This window comes from Anoplophora glabripennis, unplaced genomic scaffold (assembly GCF_000390285.2).
Source record: "Anoplophora glabripennis isolate ALB-LARVAE unplaced genomic scaffold, Agla_2.0 scaffold25, whole genome shotgun sequence".
In the NCBI taxonomy this organism is placed as follows: domain Eukaryota; kingdom Metazoa; phylum Arthropoda; class Insecta; order Coleoptera; family Cerambycidae; genus Anoplophora; species Anoplophora glabripennis.
Genome location: NW_019416306.1, coordinates 1,836,635 through 1,863,468, shown reverse-complemented (window position 1 = coordinate 1,863,468; position 26,834 = coordinate 1,836,635). Strand labels below are relative to the sequence as shown.

The 26,834-nt window shown below is 29.8% G+C and overlaps 1 protein-coding gene across 6 annotated transcripts in view; it reads right to left on the bottom strand.

Annotated features, from left to right (window-relative positions):
- LOC108903543 (homeotic protein antennapedia-like) overlaps positions 1-26,834 on the bottom strand; it is a 401,892-nt gene that overhangs the window by 190,271 nt on the left and 184,787 nt on the right. For 3 of the 6 annotated variants that reach the window (XM_018705761.1, XM_018705762.1, XM_018705765.1), the window contains one exon: positions 4,945-5,009. The exons of the other annotated variants lie outside the window; for them this stretch is intronic. The gene's annotated coding sequence lies outside the window, so the exon portion shown is untranslated. The remainder of the gene's footprint in view (positions 1-4,944; positions 5,010-26,834) is intronic. 6 annotated transcript variants of the gene reach the window in all.

Sequence of the window (26,834 nt, the reverse complement as noted above, 5' to 3'; positions counted from 1 at the left end):
CAATGAGTTCCGCCTTTTCCTTGTAGGTTGACGACCAATTTAAAATACACTGTATTATAATTGTAGATTAGTAGAATGATTTGTGAAATACCTTATGATGATTAAAAGGGTTCATGATTCAGAAACACTGAAATAATATTTAGAACAAAATCCAACATTTCCCTATGTACCTACATAGGCTTTGTTTAAAAATATTTACGGAAAAAATATTCATTCATTCATAATTTACTGTTGAAAAATATTAAATGAATAACCCATTAAATATTATTTTATTTTTTTAGTCAAAAATGTGTATACCTACCTATTACCTATCTCTTTCTTTGCAATTTTTTAAAAAATAGACAGTAGGTTATTATTTTTGAAAATAATACGAACAGGCAACAAAATTAAAATTACCACAATTAAATATTTACTACTATGTAGGTACCAATAATAATTTTACTATTATTAGTTCGATAAACGTTTCCTTAATGAAGACAGTTGCAAGATAGTATGGTCATATAACAAATAAATTAGATGAATCCCTGCATCAATATACTTTTTGCAGTGTATCAGAACTTAAATAAAAATTGTGCGCCACAATATCCTTGTGGTCGTAATACTTATGATTTATACTTACTCAGTTTGACACAGTAGTATATTTAATTTCGTCTCTTTCTTGTTCTTTCAGGACGAACGATGTTTCTGATGATAAAGGCCAAAACAATCTAGTCACATTACTCCTGTCGAATTAGAGTTTGTTTTATGCTTATGTTTTGTAGACAATTAAAAATAAAAATGCAATTTAAGGTACCATCTACTATCATCTAGCATCTACTATCTAAAGTCATATTTCACCAAATTGTTAACTGTAAAATAAAAGTCGAACGCGGAAAAATCAATTTTCGAAAATTGCGCATTTTTATTGCAATAAGCGATGGATATTGATGAAATTTATGGAAAGGACGGTTAATCCAAATACATACATGCCAAAGGCCGATTCGATTGACCGTGAAATTGTTGCTCCACGTATTTGTTACTTAATTTCGTTCATTTTTTGCAACTAATTATATAATCACTAAACCTTAATTTTATTAGTTAATATCGTAGTAGTATCAGACTCCTTTACAGCTAACAAAGTAGGACGTGCAAAATAGTGTTATAAACGCGGGAGGAATGCCGGGCTCGCGCATGCGCGTGAACGTCGCGCTCTGTCTTGCGCAATATTTTTGAACGTTTCAAATTTGGTTACAAGATCTCGCGCGCGACGAGGGCGTCGCTCACGAGCGTGCGCGAGCCCGGTGCTAATTCTCCTGCGTGTAAGCTATTCATTAACGTTAACTTTTACTGCGACTAGCGCGTTTATTACATGAACTGTAAATGAAAACATTTTGGAAATAAAAGTATAACCCTTTCTTTAATTGGCTCTAAAATCCCTGTCCGATATATCCAAATAGTTAATTAATAATTACATATTATATAAAAAAAGTTATCTTGGGAACAAAGACGGGTAGGTAATTTCTCTTAATAAATATGCGAAATGAGCGAATGCCCGAGCGGCTTTTGCCTGCCCCTGGGACAATTTGTTTATGTTTTGCACATCCTACTTTGTTAGTAGTAAAGCGTAACTCAATTTCAACTTTTTGAAATTTTTCTTTTTCAACAACCTATAAGTATTTACGATATTAACTTCTAAAATTAACGTTTAGTAATTAAACGATTAGTTGCAAAAAAAAAACAAACGAAACAATATTCCGATGGGTCGTCTAGATTTTCGTGGGTAGTAAAAAAAGTGAAAAAACACGTAAATTTGCCACCTATTTGCAATTTGTCAACTTAGCGTCACTTCTTTCGAGTTACTTTTTTGACATTACCATTCCCCATCATAAAATGCATTAAAATATCTACTAATAATTTTTTCAAGTTTTCAGGTTTTCTCAAGGGTTTTATGATCTAATTCGACTGGAGTACATTGATAAAGTGCCAATTTTATTTACATATTTCTGATAAATGTATATGGACTGAGAACAAATCTGTTAGAGTATATAAAAAAGTCTTAATCATCTCCTTCAAGAAAGATTTTAAGACACAATCAGTTCTCATTAAGACTGAAAAAGAGTTAATATTTCTGTTACTTCGCATATTTTAAAATTAGTTTTTTGTTTATTAAAGTATAATTTTTTACAAAAGATATGATTAACTTTCCGTTCTTCTTCTTATATTAACTATGCGAAATTATAATATAAAGCCATTATGATTTAGTCTTTAACCTTTTTTTCAGAGAAAATAATCGTTAACATATGAAATAAGTAATCGTAAAATGAATGATATAGTTTGAAAAAATGTTAATAGTCAGATAACTAATGAATGGAAGATTTCTGTTTTACAAATTATAGATGTGATTTGAAGACCTAAATAGCGGTAAAAATAATAGCGGATTAGGTATTATGAATCTACCTTTCTATGGAATTTTTAAGACATATGAAATGATTAATTAGAATACCTAACTAGTAGTAGTTAGAATCAAATTTAGTAAAAAATATTTCTGGGACTATTTTCTTCAAAACTTCTTACCTACTACTTGTTTATCTTACTAAAAAGTAACACCTTTTTTTATTTAGCTTTTTGCTGCAAAGTTATAGAATTCTTTTAATAAGTATTATTATAGTATGGATATACCTTTGAAAATGTTGGAAACAAAAGTAATTCTCAAAAAAAATTAATACTCCTACCTAGTCGGTAATTATTCGGTAATTATGATAGTTCAACCGGTTAAGGGCAATGCACTGCATTTATTTATTGGAGAAGCTTCGAGATTAGAATCAAATAACACGAAAACCTTAGAAATAGAAAGAGAAAATTAAAAGTATCTGCGATTATTTTATTGAACTTAAAACTCTTAATTTTTCACTGAATGTTAATAAATGTTGATTTCGCATCCTCAAGGACGAGGTAAGTAACTAAATTTATAAAAACAACTGATTGTTTTCGCATGAGAGATTAAAATACTTTCTTTAAATACCTATTCCTTTCCAATGGAAAAATTCCTGATTATATAATAAAAGTACTAATTCACTGTATTCACTGTATAATTCACTAAATTTGTTGTAAGATCTTTACGGTTCTATAAATAAAATCGCATTGATCGCCAATTCTTCTAGGCATGAAATCACAGCGGCGAAGTCCCCAGGGAGACATTTCGCCGCTTGATATTTAGTTGCTTGCAGTTTGGATTCTGTTCTGCTCCTCCCTTGCCAAAGTATAAAATGCCGACCACTCTAAAAATGCATTAGACATCAACAAAAAATATTTTCGCCCTCACAAACAGAAAATGGTTAGTTCTCACAGATATATCATATCTGATGGACAGTATTGTAAATATAAATTTCGGATTTATAAGTAGATATTTTATTTTATTTTCAATAAACTGATGTTATAGTTACAGCAGATCTGTGAGCAATAATATAAATAATGTGAAATACCAAAATTGTGAACGTAAAATTATTGTATTTTGCCTTAATTTTTTTTAAATAAATTTAATTTTTTTCTTTGAACTTACAAAGCTAAATTCAAATATGAGTTTTTTTAATAAATTGCTGAATTTAGATACACTTTACATTTAAATCAACGAATTATGACATAAAATTTAAGAAGCTAATTAGATATATCTATTGTAAACATTTGAAAAATATTTTAATGACAATTTTCAACATATACATACATAATGCGTGTAGAACTTCTTTAGGTATATTATAATAAATACTTAATAATAACAGTAAATGCAAATGTATCTTTTGACATAAAACTTTTAGTAGATAGGTACTAAATAAAAGAGTAGGTTAAAGTAGTGTTCATAAGTAGTATAATATGTCTTTTTTTTTTAAATTAATTCAACAATAATATAACGATCACTTTCTAATGGCATTTATTTTAAAATAATATGTACTACTAATAAATTTTCTATTAAAGAACCATGCATATTTATTTTAATTTTAATTTTTTTATGTATTTTTATAGACAATAATCTTCTCAAATTTCTTGAGTTTCTATTATTTAAGTATGTTTTAAAAAAAACTCATTTGGGTTTATCTCTTGACAGATGTTTCTCAGATGTACTATGAAAATTAATTGCAAAATTGATACGATAAAGCCTTTTTGGAACCACTAACTAAACCGGTAGCTTTGCGTCTGTATACAAATGTTGGTACATGCCCATTTAAAATTCTCCTATTTTACTTAATTTTACTTCCATTATTAGTTATAGTTTCAGAGAATTTAAAAAACACTAGTGTTCAAATGTTAAATAAATGGTAAGTCACTAACTGGAATCTCTTGTCTTGTTTCATATCATAACAATTTTTTATGGAACTATATCTATTAGAATCTAGAATATATTTGTTTGTCCCATGCCTTAGCAGACACCCTGTATAGTATTTTCTAAAAAACATAAACAATTTAAAAAAAATGTAAAGAAAAATATGTTTAACATTTCAGTTGGTGGCGATCACGTGACTGTTTTAATCCCAACCATAGCGACATCAGTTTTTAATCTATTCGAGCTCAAAAACTGTTTTCTGAAATTATCTCATTGATAACTTAATTTTTTAAATGAGACGTGCGAGCGATACACGCACAATGGAATTTTAGCTTTCCCCAAACATATTAGGGGATTAAGGGAGTGTTCTGTATCAAAACAGGATAAATAATTGACAAGACCGGCAGCGAGTTTCTGTCGGTTATCGCCGTAATTTACACCGGTAGAGTGTGTCCTAATGCTTCCATCAAACTATGGACCGAAACACCTAATTGCCAAAAGCTTTCGTGTAACACACCCTCGTCGAGGGGTTCTTAATTGCGCCCCGTACGGACAGCCTCCCTTATGAAACCAAATGCACATCACATGTGCTTTCCTATCAGATTCGCACAGCCTGAAAAATATACCTGCACTAAACGTAAACCACTTACCGAGAGCAACATGGAATTCTTTTTAAGCGAGTGATGGTGATGGTAATCCACAAATCGTTCATTACCTGCAAAAAATAAAAATAAATAAATAAAATCAAAGTTAACCTTATATAACAACAAATCAAATAAATAAAGTAGGTATGTATATAATAACAAGATTGAACATATATTTTTCAAATAACTAAAATTAATATTTATTTATTAAGTAATAACTGAAATTATTAATTATAAGTGGGCAACTTCTGTAGATGAGGAAAAGGTGATAAAAATATTTAAAGAGCAAGGAACATTAAAGCAAAATAGTGTAGTTTTATTTTTATTTTTTTTTTTTCATAATTTCTATAAAAATATTCTTCTAAAATATTTAAGAAGTATTTTGTAATTTTTTAATTTTCTTTTATTTTGTGCACCTACGACATGATTAACTTTACCGCGCCAAATAACGTCTATTGGTAGAAGTAGTCGTTAGAATGCTTTTCCCAGCAATAAATTAAGGACAAATATACAATAGATTCTATGATTACGATAGACATTAACAATGATTCTAACTTAAATCGTAAGCGAGTAGATGTTAGGTACTATTGGTAGCTGTTGTTGGTGAGTTGAATCATTTAAAAAAAATTGCAGTAGTTTTATGAAAAAACGCTATCAAAGTTTGAATTACACTTTTGCTGCTGCATTATAGATCCCTGTTCCTTGATATCTTCAATTTAAAAAATGAAATTCAAGAAATGGTTCAATATAGGACCTTCTAAACTGTTGATTTATCCATAGCCAATAAGAGCTCAGAATTCTAGAGCGGTAATAGGAAGCTCTGACATGGTTAGGAAATAACAACTTAGTAGTAGTAACTTTGGTCTGGATACTTGGTCATGCATATCTCCAGGAGAACCGCTGCCTTGAACTTTGTTAGACTAGAACCAGCTCTTGACATGACTTCTGCTACTGTCAAAGTATGTTTCCTTATTTGAGAAGGCAAACAAAACATTTGAATTGCTAAAATTATCTCGAAAGCTTTTATAACAGATTTATCGGTAAAATGGTTTTGCTGAAAGACCTGGATAAAAACTCACCCACCAAGGTAAGGTTATTGACTATCTTAGGAAATTAAATCTCTCGTGTGAAATATAACTTCAGTAGTGAGTTACAATAGATTACAAGGTCGCAGTGGAGATCCAGTTTTTGACCACTCACCAGAAAATCTAACCTCACCAATATGGGAACAGCTTTAAAAAATAATCTAGTTATAACCCAGTGGAGATCCAGTTTTTGACCACTCACCAGAAAATCTAACCTCACCAATATGGGAACAGCTTTAAAAAATAATCTAATTATAACCCAAATTCTTCAGCAATAAATGCTCCTTCTTTTCGCCGGAATTGCCTTCACGCACTTGAAGTGGAGAAACACAATTTGCATAGTATTCATTAAAACTTAATTCATAATTTCTTCCTGGTCACACTTCCTACGGTACCACTTTTGTTCTTCAGATCTTTTATTAAACAATACTGTCTGCCACAGAGGTATGTAGTAACGGCCTCAACCCTCAAGAGTACCCTTATTCAGACTTTTGCCGATATTGCCGCCTTCAAAGGACCTGTAATAAATTTGAAATGCAGCTTATTTCAATGCGACTGGTAATTTACTACTTTTGCGACTACTTTTTGGTAATTTTACGTCGGTTTACTTCGGCTATCAACAACTCCCAACCTAGACATTTTGCTGAACCTCACCTTGTAGGGAAGGGATACTTTACTTGCGTATCATTGCTTAGGCATGCGTATCCTTTCCAAGGGAGGGTATGTCCACTAAAAGGTGGACGAGCATCGCGAGCCTTCCCTGGACGATCTCCCATCCAAGTACTAACCGCGATTAGAGTTAGCTAACTTTTCATATCATTAAAATGTTAAGTCGTTACTACACCATCGACTGCATTTATTTATACATTTATGTCCTTGTTTATATGGCAGTTCTAAATCTTATGTCAACTATTTTCTATAATTTCCACTTGTGGACATCTGAAGACAAACATTACATGCACTATCATAAAGTAGAAAAATAGTTTCCTAAATTGCATTCCGGTTCAATTTAAGCAACTTCTTGTGGTTCTGTTAGGGAAATATTTTAAAAATTCACATCCTAACCTTGAAATTTTAAACACATAATTTTTATATATTGGAGTATAAAACGTGCTTTAAACAAAAGTCTTCTCATTGGTAGTTTCAAACATTTTCTTACTTTTATAGACCAGGAAATCTAGTCCGAAAATTACCATTTCATGCATAATTCTTCGGTCAGGCTGATTTTTCTGAGCATAACTCCGCTGTTTATTAACGAATCGTGACGAATCTTTTTTCAAATTGAAGTTTTTTATTTTAGTAGATGTAATAAAACACAAAAAAATATATATAAATTAAGAGCGTATTTAATTTTGCAACAAAGGAAATTTTTTAAATAATTTGCATACGCTATAAAAATGCATTTTTTGAGAAAATACAATGGAACTCGATAGATTTTTGTTAAATCTACCAATAAAATAATTGTCGCGACTTCGGGTACAGCTCAGATTTGTACAGATCGTTAATTAGTTAAATTGTTTATAAGGCCATAACTCGCGAAATAATCCACATAGGGATTCCGGCTTTCGCCTAAATTTAAATAAATTAAATTTGTCTGCAGTGAGGAATAATTGAGTGTTATCCGAAGAAGCCTCTGTGATAACATGGCGATTTATTATTGTTTATTTAAAATGGCATAATTGGCGGTTTTTTTGCAAGTAACTTTTGACCGGATTGATTTTTTTGAAACGTTTTGTAGATCTTTTAAAGACGAACAAAAAAGTGTTTTACCATTTCTCTGTAGAACCGTCAGAAAAAAAGTTACAGTCGAAAAACGCGAATTTCTAATGTTTGATCAACTTTTAAACAATGTCGCCCGCCTTTTTTAGCGTGCTGATACGGTACATATTATTCTACACTATTTTTACTATCTGCTCACAAAAAATCAGCCTTACCGAAGAATTATGCATGTATACCCCTATATTTCCTGGTCTATTTAACGGAAAACCAGTGTTTTCTTGGACACTGCAACCACACAAAAATCTCAGCTTCTCAGAAATACACTTTTAGTTACTTAACATAGATAGAGATAATGCTTTAAGAACTGTCTTTTAAAAACCTGTCAAATCCGATGGATAATTTGCTGATTTATCCATACTTTTTTTGAGAATATCAGCGCATTTTTATTTTTAGTTTTTAAATTAGTCCACATCTTATTTAAAAAACGTGCACTACCTACTGGAGATTTGGATAATATACATATTTATATTAGACAGGTTATACAAATACATAATATAAGAATCCTTTTTTATTATTACAGCTTAGTTTGTTTTCCTGTTTTGTTTTTCTTTTTTTACATTTTTCCTGTTTAAATTGCTATTGATGTATTTGTTTCGAATTGATTACTTATTACTGTAAAAACATGTAAATTTAATGGCAAAATAATAGTAGTTACCTATATAGTTAGGCAACAGTATATCTATTACCGATAAGAAATGTTGCATTCGCTAAGTTATATCTAGTCTAGAGTAGTTCCACTGTAATACCTAAAAGGTTCTGTTATTTGCGAGTACAAAATAAACTCCTACATTGTTGCTAGTAGTCACAGGTCAAAATTTTAACACTGAAACTTGGAAGATTGTTTACATTTCTAATCTCTTAGCATTCTTAAATAATAAAGCCATAGTTCTCAATTATTTGAGTTGGGATTTATTAAAAACGTAACTGTTTTCCCTATTTCCTTTCTCATTCCCCTCTTGCTTCAAATAAAGGTGACGGTGAAGCAGTTCTTAAGCTGCATATGGGGATATATTTTAATCAAATGTAGTACAGTCCGTAGGTATAATATTTGTTGAAATAGAATTCCAAGAAGACTCCAGCTTCACTTTCTTGGAATTAACCGCATTCGACACCTGAGGTAGGACATTGGCGGAAAAATATAAGGCATGTCACTACCTCAGTAAATCGTTACAGTAGTTCCGATAACAGAACTTTGTTGGCTTATTCTTTTCTTGGAATTCTATTTCAACAAATATTGTACGGACTATAATTACATTTTCTTAATATTAATTAATTTATTAGACCACGGCTCATGTGGTACCACGAAACATTTTTTAATATTAGGTACCTACTATAACTGTTTTAACTGTAGATTTGTTAGTTGGTGTATTTTTATATATTTGAGTGAGAATTAATACATAGTACTATTATGTTTTTAGGTGTCCCTTCTTCTTTAACCACTCCATTTTTTATACGTCGCCTGTGTCTATTTACATAATTTACAATTCTTAGTACTTAGTAGATACAATGTTCGTTTCTAAGTAATTTTTGTTTCGTCGAATTTTTATGTAATATGGATTTCGGGTAAAAAGCGAGACATCCTTGATCTTAAATACAATTTATATAAAATTTTCTTCTTATTTTTATGTACTTAAGTATAGTGAGAATTGCTCCCACTTCTAAAATTTAAATTTTTAATATCCAGAACTTCCGGACATTTTAAACTGAAAATTTCACTTTCTTACTTCAAAATAGACAGAAAGAGATAACAAAATTGGTACTAAATCCAATAGTCATAAACTTACTACTCTCTATAAAATAATAATGGGGTGGAGCTTAAGAAATATAAATCACCCTGATTATATTTTCTTATACAGGTTCGGAAAGTCCCCATGGTTCATCGGCAGTTACGTGAGAGCGATAAAGTAAGTTATAGAAATCTGTGCGATAGACAAGGATGGTTACATTGAAGACGTTTCATAATCTGAATAGTTCTAACCCGAAACGGGCGGTGACTATTCAGATTATGAAACGTCTTCACTATAGCCGTCCTTGTTCCTTGTCTATCGCACGGATTTCTTTACTTTACTTTGTCGCTCTCATGTAAAGGCAGATGGACCAAGTGGACTTTCCAGCCCTGTATATTTAAGGAATATGTTACATTCAAACAAATGTGTAGCAATTAAGAAGTCTCTGGCTCAAACAGTTTTTGTGCGATAATAAAAAATCCTGTTTTAAATGTACTAAGTACATACATTCAGCAATCTATATCTCAGTAGGTGTTAGATTTTGTATATACCAGTATGTAGGAAAGTTAGTGTAAGTTGATTTATTCTTATTCCAGGATTTTGTGATGCCCCAACATTTCTGGGACACCCTGTATGTATGTATGTATGAAGTTTAAATAAAATTCGCTTTCTCATGTAAAAATAATTAGAATTTCCTAAAAAAATGCTGAGCAAACCATAAATTATCATCCATTAAAATTTTAAAGTTAATGTAAAACAATAAAGGCCTAGTGAAACGTAATAGTTTGATTATAAAACAAACTAAAATTTTTAAATAGACTGTGAATGCATAATATAAGGTCAAGTAACTGTAAGTAGTAAGCGAGCAACGGGAATTCTTTTTTAAATAATTTTTGGCAATAAAAGTATATCTTTTTATATTCATACTATTTGCTCTCGCCGCTTAATGTACACTTGCCCTGTCGTTAATATTATGGAATATATTCTACCGGTGTCATAAATTTTGTTGAGTCATTGCAATAAATATTAGATATACAAAAACAAAAAACAAGTTTTGTTTCAAAAACACTAAACTTATGCAGATATAGAAAATTTATATGTCTATTCTTTATGTTTCTTATTAAATATGCCAAAATAACAAAAACATGGCATTAATAAATTTATTGGGAGGGAGAACGGCATTTCAAACAAAATAAATAAAGAACGTGTGCTCATTATAATTTATAGGCCCTAATTGGAGTTATATGAACAAATTATCGAGCTATAAAAATAAAATTAAACATTGACACCAGATTTACTACAGCTTACTTAAAAAGTAATAAAATTTTATGGCCGTTTAACACGACAGTGGATGTTTACAACCATAACGTGGCGCACACGCTTCTACCCCTTACGCTCGCGCTATCTGTCGGAGCTTTCGAAAACCAAATGCCCGCGTCGGTTTCGTCCACTCGTCGCAAAGGGGCGCCACAAAACTAATGCGAAGAAAAACTGAACTCTACCTAGGGTTACGGAGAAATATTGATTTTTTTGGTTAAAGCAAACTTCCGATGACTGAAGACAAGGCTAAATCTTCTATTTATTATTGTTTTCAGGCAATGATGCATTTATCGCGTGGCGCTGAAAAAACCACGGCGTCACCGCCGCCGTCCCGACGTTAGGCCGGATAGCCACCTACTAGGCCTGCCAAGTGTTCTTTTCTCCGTTTGAATTATGATACCATAATTCATGAAATTGCCGCCAGTTTTGTCGGAAATACGTTTTATTTTCTCGGATTTTTTAAGTTTACTTTCCCCGCGTTTATATAAAACACCGAATGCTATTAATTATGTCGGCGAAAGGTTTTATTCAACTATTTTTAAATTACAAAATTACATTTTGCCGAAAGTTGGTCACAACCATGTTTTCGTTTCTGTTAGAAAAAAATCTGGAACGAACCTGCCGTAAATCATCTTCGACCATGTTATTAACTACATAAGCAGGCGTGTTTCGAAATCATGGAGGTGTATCTAAAATTGGGTCTATATATACTCAGAATTAGAAATTACAAAGGTACGGTAAATTGGATACTGTTAGGCTGGTGGAACTGAACTGACGGGCTACTTCTACGATGATACAGAATGATTGGTTTCGATGCAAGATAATTTATTGAAACACTCGGGAATTATCTTGAAGTTGTTCAAGACGAATATTCAGTGAAGAATATATAAATATTTATACTTATACTGATAATTTTCATGAAACTTTTAATTGAAAGTGAATTAAAATGAGGTAAAAAATATTTTATGATGGGTATAATTATTACCTGACATTGGATTATAAGTTTTCGAATTCCACAAAGCATGATTTTGCCTTTATTGTCAGTTAAATCAAAATTTTGATGATAATTAAAAGAGATGTGTATTGAAAATGTATTGGATTATTAACAAAATAACCAACAATGCAAATAAGTAAATTTAGAAATAAGAGTGGAATTATATAAGCTTAAAAAGTCTCTTTATGCACTGAATAAAAAAGTATTTGGGATCAAATGAGCAGATAGTTTTAAATGGAATTATTTGCCGTAAATGTTATTAATTCTATTCAAATGTATATATGGATCTACTTTCGTCAAACCATGTGAAATATTTGCTGTAATCTATCATTTTTCTTAGAATTTATATTATTTGTAAATATATATAGGTAATTTAATTATTTTATAGTTTTGAAATTTATTATCTCGGACTTTAGGTACAATATCTCTTACAGTTCATCATAAAATGCAAACATATTTGTTTCAAAACTACCAGTTCCTTAAAATTTATATAGATACATTTAAAATTTTGTATTAATGTAGGAATTATTCAAGACAAATGTAGCATATTATAATCAAACTTATGTTTTCTGGAAAGAAAATTGTAGCAGGTCACAGAATGGCGTAGGTGGTAAGTAGCACGATAGATGGAGCCACTTACGCTCTGTGTATACACATCTCTTTGTGAGTAACGACACTAAAGCAGCTGGATGGTTCTAACGACATACCTAATGATGAGGACCATCAATAAGTCCCAAACCGACCTACGTCTGGTTGGTTAAACTTACGAACGATCCTAGCTGTTGTACTTTGTAGGTATTTGTGAGTTTCAAACAAAATATTTTTTATTACTCAGAAATATTTATATCCAAATGTATTCTTAAAATGAGTATATACAATCATTTGACCAAAACTATTCAGTTTTGTATTAAACAAACGATACATTAATATACAATACAAAACATGTTTCTATAGAATCAATGTAGATCATAAAATTAAAAATAGAATTCGTTTAATAGTAAGTATCAAATATTTATTTTAAATGCTGACTATTTTTAAGGTAAGAAATTATATTTCTGGGTAGAAATTTAAAGTATTTAAATAAATAAATAATTTTCTTGAAAGAAGAAATATTTTCTTGCGTATCCTAAACGTGCGATACCTTAAAATCAAATGTTGTACATTTGTAGCAAGAATTTTTTTTGCGTGTGATAAAATTAGAATTGAAGTACTAGTTCAAGTTTTATTTCGTAAATATACATTAACCATCTTCATATTTGCGTCAACATTATATATTTGACACAAACTTTAATATCTTATATCTATATCGAAAATGACACTGATTATAATAAAGGCTTGTATAGACTATTGCTCCAACCTTATACGTATACATGATTTCATTTATACATTCCCACGTAATTATATCCCTTATCTACAAAAACATGCACCTTGCACTATGAAAATGCACCTATAGAGAAAACAGAATTTTCATATCGCTTTCCTAATTTAATTCCTTGCATTATAGGTAGTTCTGTATTTGCATATTGTAATAACGTCGGCGGCCATAATTACAGTGCATGAGAGCTTCTGTATATACTACATACTTGTTAATTAGTAACCACCTGGTAAAGATTAAATAATTAACAAAGAACATAATTAAATAAACACAGGTTCTTGATTAATCGGTATTACATTTGCTGCATGATAATACTAAATATTAAAATTCCCAGAAAACCGTTCGTATTATCCTTTTTAATATAGGTATTTAAATGAAATCAATACTTATTAAAGATAAAACCCCGCTTGCTAATGTTTTTAGGTTACTATTAATGATTTCCGTAGGAAACAGAACCGCTCACAAATATTTTAGACGCATCTAAAGCATCTGAGAATTAATCCAATAATAATTCTATAATCCTATAGGCTTCCGAAGAAAATTTGGAGGGAGCGAATCGAATTTCTGTTTTCCGGCTCTGTAGGTACCACCCCTGGTTGGAACGGCCTTCTACGACGATGGCCTCGGTGACCTGACCCGCCTTACTATTACCAAAAGCTTGGGTGAGTCACTTAGATTAATGGTTTTTATTTGAATCACTTGTTTTTTCGTAATCAGGTACATTTCTGCATATACTAATAAGGTTTGAAGAGAGATTTTATTTTATTATAGAAGGAAATACTCCACATTTTATTTTGGAAAACTTTTATTGAAAAATTTAACCAATTAATTTTTTATTCAGCTTACCTCATCTTCTCCTGACTATTAAAGCGTTGATTTTAACTTTTGTTGTCAATAAATATATTCAGCAGAAAGTTTATATTAAAATTAATACACAAGATATTTTGCATCTAATAATAAACGAAGACAATTTCACAAAGCAGAAAATTAGGTACTAAATATATACGTAGGTATATAGCTTTTAATTTAATGCTATAGTTTTTCTCCATGGTAAATTTTGTAGCCTTGCGAAAAATACACTAAAAGTACATACATACTTGTAGGTATTTTAAAACAAAGACCAGAAATAATATGATTAACTAGAAGTAGGTTAGATAAAAAATTATCTTGCCTTTTATTTATTTATTTACACCAACTATGTACCTACCTAGTCAATTTCAGTATTAGAATCCACCATACTAACAAAACAACGTAAAAAACAATTTATAATATAAAAACTAATATATACCAAAATGTAACTTCCAAATGGAATAAGTGAAATTCAGTTGACTTTGCAATATGAACATATGAGATATAGGGTGTTCAAATTTGGTGAAAAAATATGTACATAATTATATTTAAATAAAGCTTTGAAACTGACAACCCGAATCTTTCCTTTGGTGTATGCTTGTACATTGTTCTACAATAACATACAATTCTAGCGAAATGCAACAAACCAGTGGCATGCAAGTTTTGGTATGGAGGATCCAATTTTTAAAAATTACACTGAAAGAAATGCGTTTTATTCTTTATTAGAATTCTATATGCCATTATAAGACCATGGTATACTATATGTGACAGTTAAACAGGTGAATATTGGATATAAAACGCGTATTGCTAGCGCAGTTGTATAGTGACTATAAACCTTATTCTTTATTAAATTATTGTATAACTAGTATACAACGTTTTTTATAGCCTTTACGAAATAATAGCAATAACTGTTATTAAAGTGTTCCATATCGTTATTAGAACATCTAGTACTGGTTATAAGTTTTATAATAATACATTTATTAAACTGTTGTATACTCTGAATGAGTTAAAAACATATGACATTAAGTTTTCAGAAATTTTATTGGATAACTGTAATTACAAGCTAAGGTTCTAATGTAAACATACATAAAACATACTTTTAAGCATTAAAAATGATGACAAATCGCTCCCAAAACTGTCCAGTTTATTTTCTTAGCAACGATGCACCCGTATTTTCTTGTATTACATGAGAATTTGCACTATAACTCTTCCACCTTAAGAATGAAGCATCCCCTGAAAGGTTGAGCTTCTTTCCATCTAATTTTATTTCCTCTGGTTGATTGACTTTATACCCATGCTCTTCTTTGTCACCGTTAACCTTCTGTTCCTCCATCTTATGTAAAACTTAACATCAGCGATTTCTAATAGGACCTACAAAATAATAATTTTTAAGATTTAGACAAGATTTACATTTGAAAAAACAAAACAATTACAAGCCATAAAACAGTTAGATACTTACATAATAATTTTCCATTTCACACAACGCGATATGATCATGTATCCCACAAAACATGTGCATATACTGTCCATTTTCATCAAACTAGACGTGTGTAAGTCGATGCACAGCGGACTGTCGGAAATTTTACGATTGTTGTATTTTCTCTTCTTGAGTAAAGATAATAAAGACGTTGTGGTTTTGTGTGTTTATTTTGACAATGATTGAACATGTATGGACAATAAAAGTGGACTGTATAAGATAGTTGAGTACCGTTCTGCTTCATGCATAGCATGCTACTGAAATCTTAGAAGGGATGAGCTCGTGCGGCGAACCCTAAATCAGCGGCTGGAATAGCCAGGTTTCTTATTGAGTCGGCGCACTTCGCTCTCGGGTCTGACATATGATTATTATTACAAGACTATGAATATAACTTAACTACGATCATAACCGATTATGCACCGAGAGGTGACGATCACTTAACCATTATAAGACGCGTTTTACACGTTAAAAACGGAAACATATTCGGTATAAGAACGAATAATTCTGTTAATATAATTGTTATATACAAATTCGGATGCTGGTCTTTATACAACAAATCTTCCCTACTATACAATTGGAACATAAAGTCTATAACACCTAATAATGTATAAGTAATTCATTATAACCTTTATTTCATAGATGCATAAGGTGTATTAAGCACATTCCAGTTAAATTCATTGAATAAGGAGTATGGAGATGATCGATTTTTTTAATAAAAGTTGTATATTGGTTATAAAAGCTTTAATATGCGCTATACACATTATTCTAGATAAACAGTTTAATAAGCCCATTTCTTTCAGTGTATTGCGCTATAGATTAAAATAAATAATGGTCTTTTTTCCGATATCCCACAATATTTTATTAAATAAGTACATACTATTTATTTATTTTTCCTGAAGTATGTAGTTTTTAAAAAATTACATTTTTTTAATGTTTTTCACTAAAAACGTACTAGTACAATTCAAACAAAAAATTCTTCAGGTAACGTCAGAAAAGTATTCAGTTCTTGAAATACACATTACTAAATTCCTTTATTTTAATTCCCTGCAAAATTTACTGGATACTGGCCAGTTTTCCAAATTATTAAATGTTTCTTGTTTTTATTTACTTATGCTTAAAATAAGATAATTCAAATGCAGTTTTTATTAACAAAAATTGTTTAAAAAGGAAAATAGTTACAAATAAAATGTTACGCAAAATAAAATGATCAAAGCACTTGTATTTACATATTTCTTACAGTTTCTTCTTGAAAGCATATTTATTTATTACCAGCAAGTTGGTTACTTACTTAAAATAAGAAAGAATACTTTTTATAGTAAAATGCCTGGGGATATTGGGAAAAAATTCAGTTTTTGTTTTAAGCACTAATGTAACTACTTTTTTAATGTACTCATACAGACAATTGCACGCCACTGACTTGCTGTATTACTCTAAAGTGTTATGTGATTGCAGAACAACGTTCTTATTCAACTTTATTATTAATTTTGTATATCATTAGTCCTTGTCTTCTTCAAAGCACCCCCTCCCCTATTCACACACTTTTCCCCAGCGGTTTTAATTTCGCGAAGCAGTTCTGGATAACTTCATTTAAGGGCCCCATATTCTTTAAATAGTGTTTTCCGCAAAGACAAATAATTTCAAACATTTAATAACTGAATAATCTAAAGCTTATCAAATAATAGGTATGTTATGTCATGCCACCTGAGTATTTTCAAAGACGCCGCAGTAAAACGAATAAACAGGTGCAAAAAACGATCAAACCATCAAGGTTTTAGGTACTGAAATCTACGAAAATACTAACTTTTTTATATATAACTCCACATGCAAGTATTCTTATAACATTTACATGCTTAGTCCTACATATAAAATTGTTTACTTTTATTTATAAGTACGTAAAAATAATTCTTAAAATGTGGGGTTAGGATAACAGAAAACGCATGTTTTACAAACGCTTTTTTTTAGTTATTATTTTATTTGGGTAAATTTAAATGGTAACAATGAATAAACAAATCATCAAGGATTTTATTTTTAATGCCAGAAATTTCACCATTTCTCGGCCAGGGATATGGCCACCTTAAAATGGCCTTTAAAGTCTGTGACTGGCTTTGATGGCATCAATAATCTGAAAACGGCGTCCCTTCAGTAATCTGATTTTTGACACAAATTGACAAAGTTTAGTGTGCGGGCTCATTGCCATGGTGCAAATACAATGCGTTGTCTCTCCGCAACTCTGGTCTCTTTTTGTGGATTTTTTCATGTAACCGTTGCAAAACGCCTTGATAGTATACATTAATACACACGATTCACTATCTTCAAATGACTGACGACCAGTTTTAAATAATGAACACCGTTCGTAACATTGCGTACATCCCAGAGAGTCATCTCCGTAAGCTTATTTCAAAAGTTGAAACGTTTCCGTGAAAGTTTTCCCCAGTTTCATGCAAAATTTTACGTTGCATCGTTGTTCCAGAAAATCGCACATTTCAAAAATCGTCACTTACTCTTAAACACATGGCACTCCAAAAACAATATCACGAAAACTAAATGATATCAATAATCCAAGAACATATAATTATAGCGGAGGTCATGCGCAATGCAATGCTGCCAATCGCATATCACTAAATATCTCCATTAGCGCGTAATTCAAAAAGTTAGGCTATTTTTCGAACAAACCTCGTACATCACATAAAATTTAAGGAAATTTTAAAAGTTTAAACATCACATACATATTTTTATATGATCTCGGAAACAGTTCAGTTTTCGACATATGTTTATATTTGCTTCCAAGGTTGTCAATAAAAAAATTATTACACACTGTATATTTTTCTAATTCTTCCCCCATACAATAGATAATAATCTTACAAAATAGGTATACTAAAATGGAACAATATATTATACAAAATGAATATAATAACAAATGAGCAGAAAATTATGTAAAATACAAGGTAACATATTCCAATTTGTTAATGGGAAACAAATTTTAACGGTATACATTAATTAAAATACGAATTTTAATGCATCCAACTGCTTAATTAAACTTTTACGCCGGGTCCAGAGAATTCCAGCGAATATTTAAATTGTTAATTAACGGAAACACTCTAGTCCATGAACCTGGTCAAATCCTCATACGCTTACTTACTAAAAAAGAAACTGTAATAACGGAAATTATTTTCCTTGACTGTTTTATAAAGCAAACACGATCTTTTTACATTATTTTGTTTATGAAAAGATGCTCATATGTCAAATATAGGTACTATTTATTGCATATTTTTTATATATCTAGTTTAAATCAAGGAGAGTTGTATCACATTTTAAAATATGTAGTATCTAATACTAAATGAAAAAATCTGGTTATAGTAAATATATTTCAATTTTTTCACAATTTATGACCAAATAGTGATTTTATGCTAAAAAAGTTACGGAAACTTGTCAACATATTGATTTACATTATTTTTCAAGTTTTAAATTCTCATTGTATTACTGGTTTTCTTAAACTGACTTTCTATGTTTTTCGTTGCTAAAAAGAGTGCAAAAATTTATCGGATGACATCGTTTTTATTTTTGACATACAGGGCGTCAAAATTGAATATCATCCACTTCATATTTTGCTCTCACCTTTGCACTTCCGGATATAATGCAAGATTTTCTTCGATTCCTGTTCAACACTAAATATGTATGTATTATTCTATAGAGTTGCCTGAGTAAACTGAGTTTATCATTGATCTTAAATCAGTTGAGGCTCACAGAGCTGTCTACTTTACTAAATATTATTTTTCACTATTCAGAAATGTATGTCCATCTCCCAATACTGCTGGTCCAACTATTCGGAAGGGGGCAGTTACATATGGGTGACTGCCCCAAAATTATGTATCGAGTGTCATCAGTAGTTAAAACTATTAGAAACCAGGTACAGAGGAATGGAGCAAATTCTTCTTCTCTTCTTCACATCTCAGTCTTCTACTTCTTAAAAAAATTGGTATCACATATTCAATTTTTAATTTTCTTTAGTGAGCCATAAATCGTATCTTTCAGCTAACAGTCAGTTCCGTGTGTTACGATACTAGAACATTAGAAGGAAAGAAGACTAATGTGCTAAGAAATATTCTCTATAAAGAAGGATGCATAGTCTTAAATACTTATTATTTTATTGAATGTGTTCGAGAAGGTTCCATTTGATTAAGTGATATCGAAAATTGATCATATTTGTTGGTTGTAGTCTGTTTCAGCATTACACCATTCTATATTATATTTTTCTTCTCTTTTTCCAGATAAAACATTAGTTTTGCTCGTAAATAAATACAATTCCCTTCATAGTAATTTTAAGATTCATGATGTAGGTATTTCTTGACGTCCATGCTAAATCGTAAACATTGACCTGGATGTTAATACTTATGGAACTGACATACAACATTAATTAATTCTAATAAAAATGTAGGGAATTCTTTTGTCAAGAGCTTCATTAACTCCAGGAAGTTGAGTTGGTTGAAGAGGTCAAAATACTGATGCCATATTCTTAAACTCAATTCTTAATTAGAGACAAATTTGACTGATGGCTAGGTATTCAGTTATTTTAAATCTCTGCGGTTAGAATCAAAGTAGAATTGGTGCATATAGAAATTTAGCGAATCTCATGGTTAAGTAACTGTATAGTAAAGTTATATATTTTGTTATGGACACGGTAGTTAGATAACAAGGAAGAAGATACATTTTTTTAAATTATCAATTGTACATGTCATGACTATTTTAGCAAATAAAGGAAATATACTGTGTTTTGTATACAATAATATATTTTTTGATTTGAAATAGTTGGCTAGGATAATAATCTGTTTAATAGGCTGCCATAAATGCCACAATAACTTAACCAAGCCAGAAAATAGAAAATGTACCTTATCTATAGAACACCCCCAATCTCCTACATTTGTTGAAATAACTATTATATATTTTTGACATTTTCATTATGTGCAACAGTACAATCTACCCGTAAAATTCTAGATAAATTTTCTTTAAAGTTTTATTGTTATGCATGATTATAAATTCTATATGTTTAGCCGTGGAAACAAAAAATCTTCATGATGACGCACCGGTCTGCAATTTGAGAAAATTTAAATGGCAAATTAGTGGAGAAAAAGGGACAAAACCTGGTGTCAAGTCATTTGAACAATCAGCCGCGAAAGGAGGCGTATTGTCATGTGTCGTCGCCTGCCAACACTCCCGTGACATTTCTATGGGCACCATACGAAGTACTGATTCAAGATATTGCAATGCAGCAGGTCTACTTCCACTTTATTATCATAATAATACAACAGATGCGTGGGCAAACGTAATAAATTGTTAACTCAGTTACAAATGTCTTGCTGCTTCTTATGCTGTTGCAGTATAATCTACTCACCGTATAACATTAGCGGTTATTTAATTATAAGTTTGCACCTTTAACTAATTATAAAATGCAAAATGGTTACTCACCTCACAATAAATAATTGTGTTTATTAAGATGTCAGAAAATAACGTAACCATCATACAGGTATACATTCTGACAATTAAGAATGTTTGTTTTCGGTGAAGAATTATTATACGTATTTGCATGACCATGCGAATTGTCTTATAAAACGCATGGCCTTAAGTAATACGTGAGTGAGTACGTTTATTGGCTCTATAATAATAACTAATTTTATTTAAATTATCACAAAATATTCATACATATAAATGGTAGATAAATATATGAATTGTAAGTAACAGGTCATTTAAGTATTTTACTTTATCATGATTCTGAAAATTTTCAAAAAAATATTATCAAATAGATCGAGTAAGAAATGACTAATAATATAGGTAAAATAAAACTTACCTTTAAATAAATATAAAAGTTTAGTAGTGGATGCTAATTAAAAAAGTTTCTATAAATATGCTGAAGCAAGACAACATTTGGATTATGGTGAAACATTTGTGTTATGGTGAAACAGAACAACATTTGTGTTAGTTCGTAGAAATTGAGTTAGATGGGCTCAAATGTGTTTACACGTCAGTGGACAAAATTTTGACCAGTTGTTATAACATCAGGTCATGTCAAATTATTTTATTAATTAAAACCACAAATTAACTTTATTAATTAATAATAACAATAACGGCAAAAGCAGTTGAATTTGCTGATTAAAATAGGTGCTATAAAATTCTATTTATTCCTTTCCTTGCGAAATTCTTTCAAGTTTTTGCCCGTTTTTATCACACTTTACCGCCATGCCGGTCGCATTATGCGAGGTCAGGTTTTACAGCGGACCAGTTTCCAGTGCCGTGCAGAAGTGTATTTTTAAATAATTTTCGAACTGCCCTTTTTGATTTTTTCTTTACAAAATTGTATTTGTAAGAGTCCCCTGTACAGATAAGTTCTGAATCACTCTGTATGTACACATGTTTAAAATATGGTAAAAATATAAATGTAATCCTTACGCAGACATAATAAAATGAACAAAAAGGAAAAAAGAAAGAAAATATACTACAATTAAGGCCCTAACAAATCTGCGTAGGTACTATTTGAAAAATTTGAATATATAAAATATACCTAACTCAATAACACGAATAAGCTCTGGGTGTTTGACCAAGTCTAAAGTCACTCCTCATACACACCTACAAATATAATAATTAATATGGAGACATCAAAAAAAGGCTGCCCTTTAATAATGTGTCATTTTTATCTTTGAATATAATTTATAAAGATATGTGAATACTGATGCTTGTGAAGTATAATGGAAAAATCTTCTTGTATTATTGTTATTATCTAACACAAGAAGCCTTTATTGACTAAATTAATTGCTAATGGATATACATGAAATATCAAATCGCTTAAAGAAGCGATAAATTTATTTTGTCCTTCCATCATTTACACGCTAGCAAAAGTATCAAAAATGACATTTGCTGCCACAAGTACAATGTCAGTAAGTAGAGGCTGTGGAATACAAAAACAATGTATAGTTTTAAATAACTACTCAAATTGTATTTTTATATTTCATAGAATCGGTTTTTAATATTTTAGTGACTTTCGTGTTGTCTGTGAGACAGTTTGTTTATATTTGTTGGATTATTTCATAATAAATAAATATTGAATCATTTTGGTATTTATTATTGACCTTTCTTTATAGGTACCGCAAAAAAATTTTATGAGAAATTTTGAGGGAATCTTTTAAAAATCTTTGTGGGAGATTATGTATTTTTTTTGCTTATTTGTGGGAAATTTTGTTTCCACGGAATGGCAAAAAATATGTATATGATAATCGATGCGCACATGCTGGGTTTTCTACATTTAATTCATAATTGGATTCGACCTAGACCTTACATAATACATTATTATAATATAATGCAAAAAATATATTATTCAAACAACAAACAGAAGATTCATGGAGTTTATGGTTTATCGTTAATATAGTATATATGATTTAATAAATTATGTTTAACTAGCATTAATGTAAAACATTAATACAATCCAAAATTATGAAAAAACGAATATCCTCTGCTAGATTTATAGAGTCTACCTGTATATTACGAGTTTTAAAAATATACGTTTACCTTGACATATCCACAAAAGGAAAACAGACACTAATATACACGTACTTTTACTTCCCCATTCCATCTAATACAGAGTACGTAACTCAGATGGTCAGTAATACTGTCAGTATTTTGAATTTATACAGATGTTGATGAACATTCAAAGTAAATTTTGAGGGGAAGGTTGTTTTGCGATTTTTCAAAAGTAGATATTTTCTCTTTAATATTTACGATATTAATTAATTAAGAATACTTATAAATGTTTCAAAACGATCAATCATTTTAAATAATTTATGAAGTACGAGAGTTCTCACGAAGTTCACTAGCGGTAAAAGTGCTACATTATTCCTGCTGAATCATTTTCATAGTTTTATTTTTGGGTATATACCAATGCAATCTTTATAACGATTTTGAAAACTGCTGATGCCTTCCATGTCATCAAAATGCCTTTCTTCCGATATTCATTATTTTTTAAAAAGGCTACCAAGCCTGTCAGTATGAAGCATGTTTCGTTACAATTACATAGGTACTTATTTGCTAACTAAAAATTAAAAACAGACTGAGCCATGTGAGCGCATTATTGTGTAATGAAAAACTTTTTAATTTGTCAGTAAAAAATGTTCTCGTCTATTTTTGTCGAGCATCTTATTTATACGATAATATTTAAGTTTACTACATGAATTTGCATATTTAATATTTAGAAGTATTGAAAAGGAGATATGAAGATGGTAGACGAAAACTTTTGGTACAATGCACAGTTCTTTCTTCACAATGCAACTGTTGATACTACTATGATAAAGCTTTTGGTTAGTAAAAAATGTTTGCTACAACGTCTGCTGTGTTTAACCTTCGATGAATCTTTACTATAATATCGAAAATAAAGTTTTCTGAAGGCATTAATAGCACCACGGCAGTTTTGAAAATTATTCCAAAGTCAGCACCAAAATGCTCACGATGGACGAAACATCAATATTTTTATGTTCCCAAAAAGAAAAAGAAAAAAATAAGACAATTAATTCCAGAACTTTATTGTTGGACGAAGTAATAAATAGCTATGTTGCGTTCTGTAGGGGAAAGTACAATATGTAGAATTTTACTGATTTATTGATAGATTCACTTAATAAGCATTATTTATATAAACCATATATAATAACGTTTTCAATAAATAAAATAGAGCTACATCTACTGTCACGAAGATAAGTTGGCAAAAATATATTATACATAACATTAACAACCCTTCTAAACTATATAACAAAGAAATTTGTTATATACCTGTATTAAGTGAACTGTTTCTATCTATTAAACTAACAAATGTCGCGGATTGCCTTTTAGTAGTATAAGAATAAACAGAGGTTAGTTACATAATACGTAGTTTTTTAAGTGACAGTAAGTCGTTTTTTTAACTAAATAATGTATCTACTTTTACAATAGATCCTGATCGAGAAGGTCAACTTTAATGTTATTTTGTCTTTGTTTCATGGAAATACATAATTGTATTCCTACATTAAATGTTAAAACACTTCTATTTGCGAGGCTTACAAAAAAGCAACCAATAATTTCACATTACTAAATTATTTACAAAAAATAAGTCAAAGTAGCTAAGTTATTAACAATTTAAATATATTATATGGGTATATACTACATTTTTATCTAAATTATCAGTGCTAATTGCATCAATATTTATTTAAATTGAATTACATTGTAGTTATCTGAATATAATTTGAATATTTTAAACTCGGATAACTTTGAAAGAATATTTGGAACAATTTATATGGGCGATTTTGATAATCGGTTATTTTTTATAAGAATAATTAATTATTTGCTGAACATAAATTATTACGGGCATGGTCACTAATCAATTTAAAATATGCAGAAACTAGTATTAATTAATGTTGAGTAATATTTATTACAATTAGTTATAAATACAGACATTTTTCCAATTACACGAGGTGAACTATATATAAATTATGGGAAAAAATATAAATAAACAAAAACAAAACAGTATCCTATTTATATCTACAGGGTTTACCAGGAATATCAAGTCAGATTTTAAATAGAGATTTTTATTAAAATAGGTAAAATCAATATAATCATTTTTGTAAACAATTTTCAAAGATTAGTCCTGAAAGATACAGGGTGATTAAGTCATAATATCATTAATTTTAAGGGAAGATAGGGAAAAATGAGTAGAATACGAATACGCGATTAAAGAAATTTTAAAATGTATATTTAGGTACACTGAAACCGTATTCGGGCACTTACATAGCTTTTTTGTGTTTTTAATAGGTAGTGAACGACAAAAACAGACTTTTTTACCTAGACATATTATGAATGAATAAGATGTTTTTTTTTTACTTTAAAATATTAACAAGCAAGTATTATATTTTTTGTTAATTAAAACAAATATATAAGGAAAATAATTAATTGTTTTCGAATGTTAGGTTATTGCAATTTAGTTGCACGTTTTCACTAGTTTTATAATTGAATATGAGTGGCTAAACAACAAATGTGATGCAAAGTAGGGCTCCAAATTAACGGGAGTTGCAGGGTAATTTACTTATATTTTAAAAGGTCGAGTAAATTTTTCTTTCGATTTCCTTTCTTAATTCGACCTTCCGAATACGTGATTAAAATTAATGACATTATGATTGAATCACCCTGTATTTACCAAGATACAAAAGCTAAGGATAGGTGGGTAGCTTAAGAATATTCGAAATATTATTATCTCATTTTATTAAATTGTCTTCGATTTTATAGTTATATTTGCTTGGTTGAATGTGAAAATGAAAATTTAAATTATAGAGATAGGTTATATTGTAATATTGTAGTCGAATTTGACAATTTTCACGTATTACTTTAATATGAATTTTCCTCCTTAAGCAGGAATTCATGTAATTAATTTTCTAAATCTTAGTTTGGCTTTATATTAACAGCATTTTTTAAAAATCTTTAAAATCAAATTCTCAAATAGCTACTCCAATTTGACAGGATACCTTGTGCATACAAGTAAATTAGAATTATTTAAAATTTCTTTCTTGCAGAACTGTTTAAAAACTCAAATAAACTAACTTTTACTTTATAAACATATTTCTCATTACCTGATATCCTATAATAATAATTATTAGAGCAGTAATTATTATAATATAACAATTATTATTCAACAATAACTACTGTCAGTTTTTGTATTTAATATTAAATGTTTATACGAGTAATTACATGCGTATGAGAAAATACGACAAATTTTATTAAATATTTAATACTGAAAAAAACATGGACTGTTAGTTTTCTAACTTTGAGTATGTGCAGTTTTCTGTTACATTTTTGTTTTATACCTATAATTATCTTCGAATATTATGAGTTTAATTAATTTTGTTTCATTTTATATAAGACTTCTTATCAATGTAACTGAAGTAAGGTATCAAATTAAATAATATTAATGAAAGAAATGCGCTTTATTCTTTATTAGAATTCTATATGCCATTATAAGACCATTGTATACTATATGTGACAGTTAAACAGGTGAATATTGGATATAAAACGCGTATTGCTAGAACAGTTGTATAGTGACTATAAACCTTATTCTTTATTAAATTATTGTATAACTAGTATACAACGTTTTTCTATACCCTTTACGAAATAATAGCAATAACTGTTATTAAAGTGTTCCATATCGTTATTAGAACATCTAGTACTGGTTATAAGTTTTATAATAATAAATGTATTAAACTGTTTAATACTCTGTATGAGTTAAAAACAT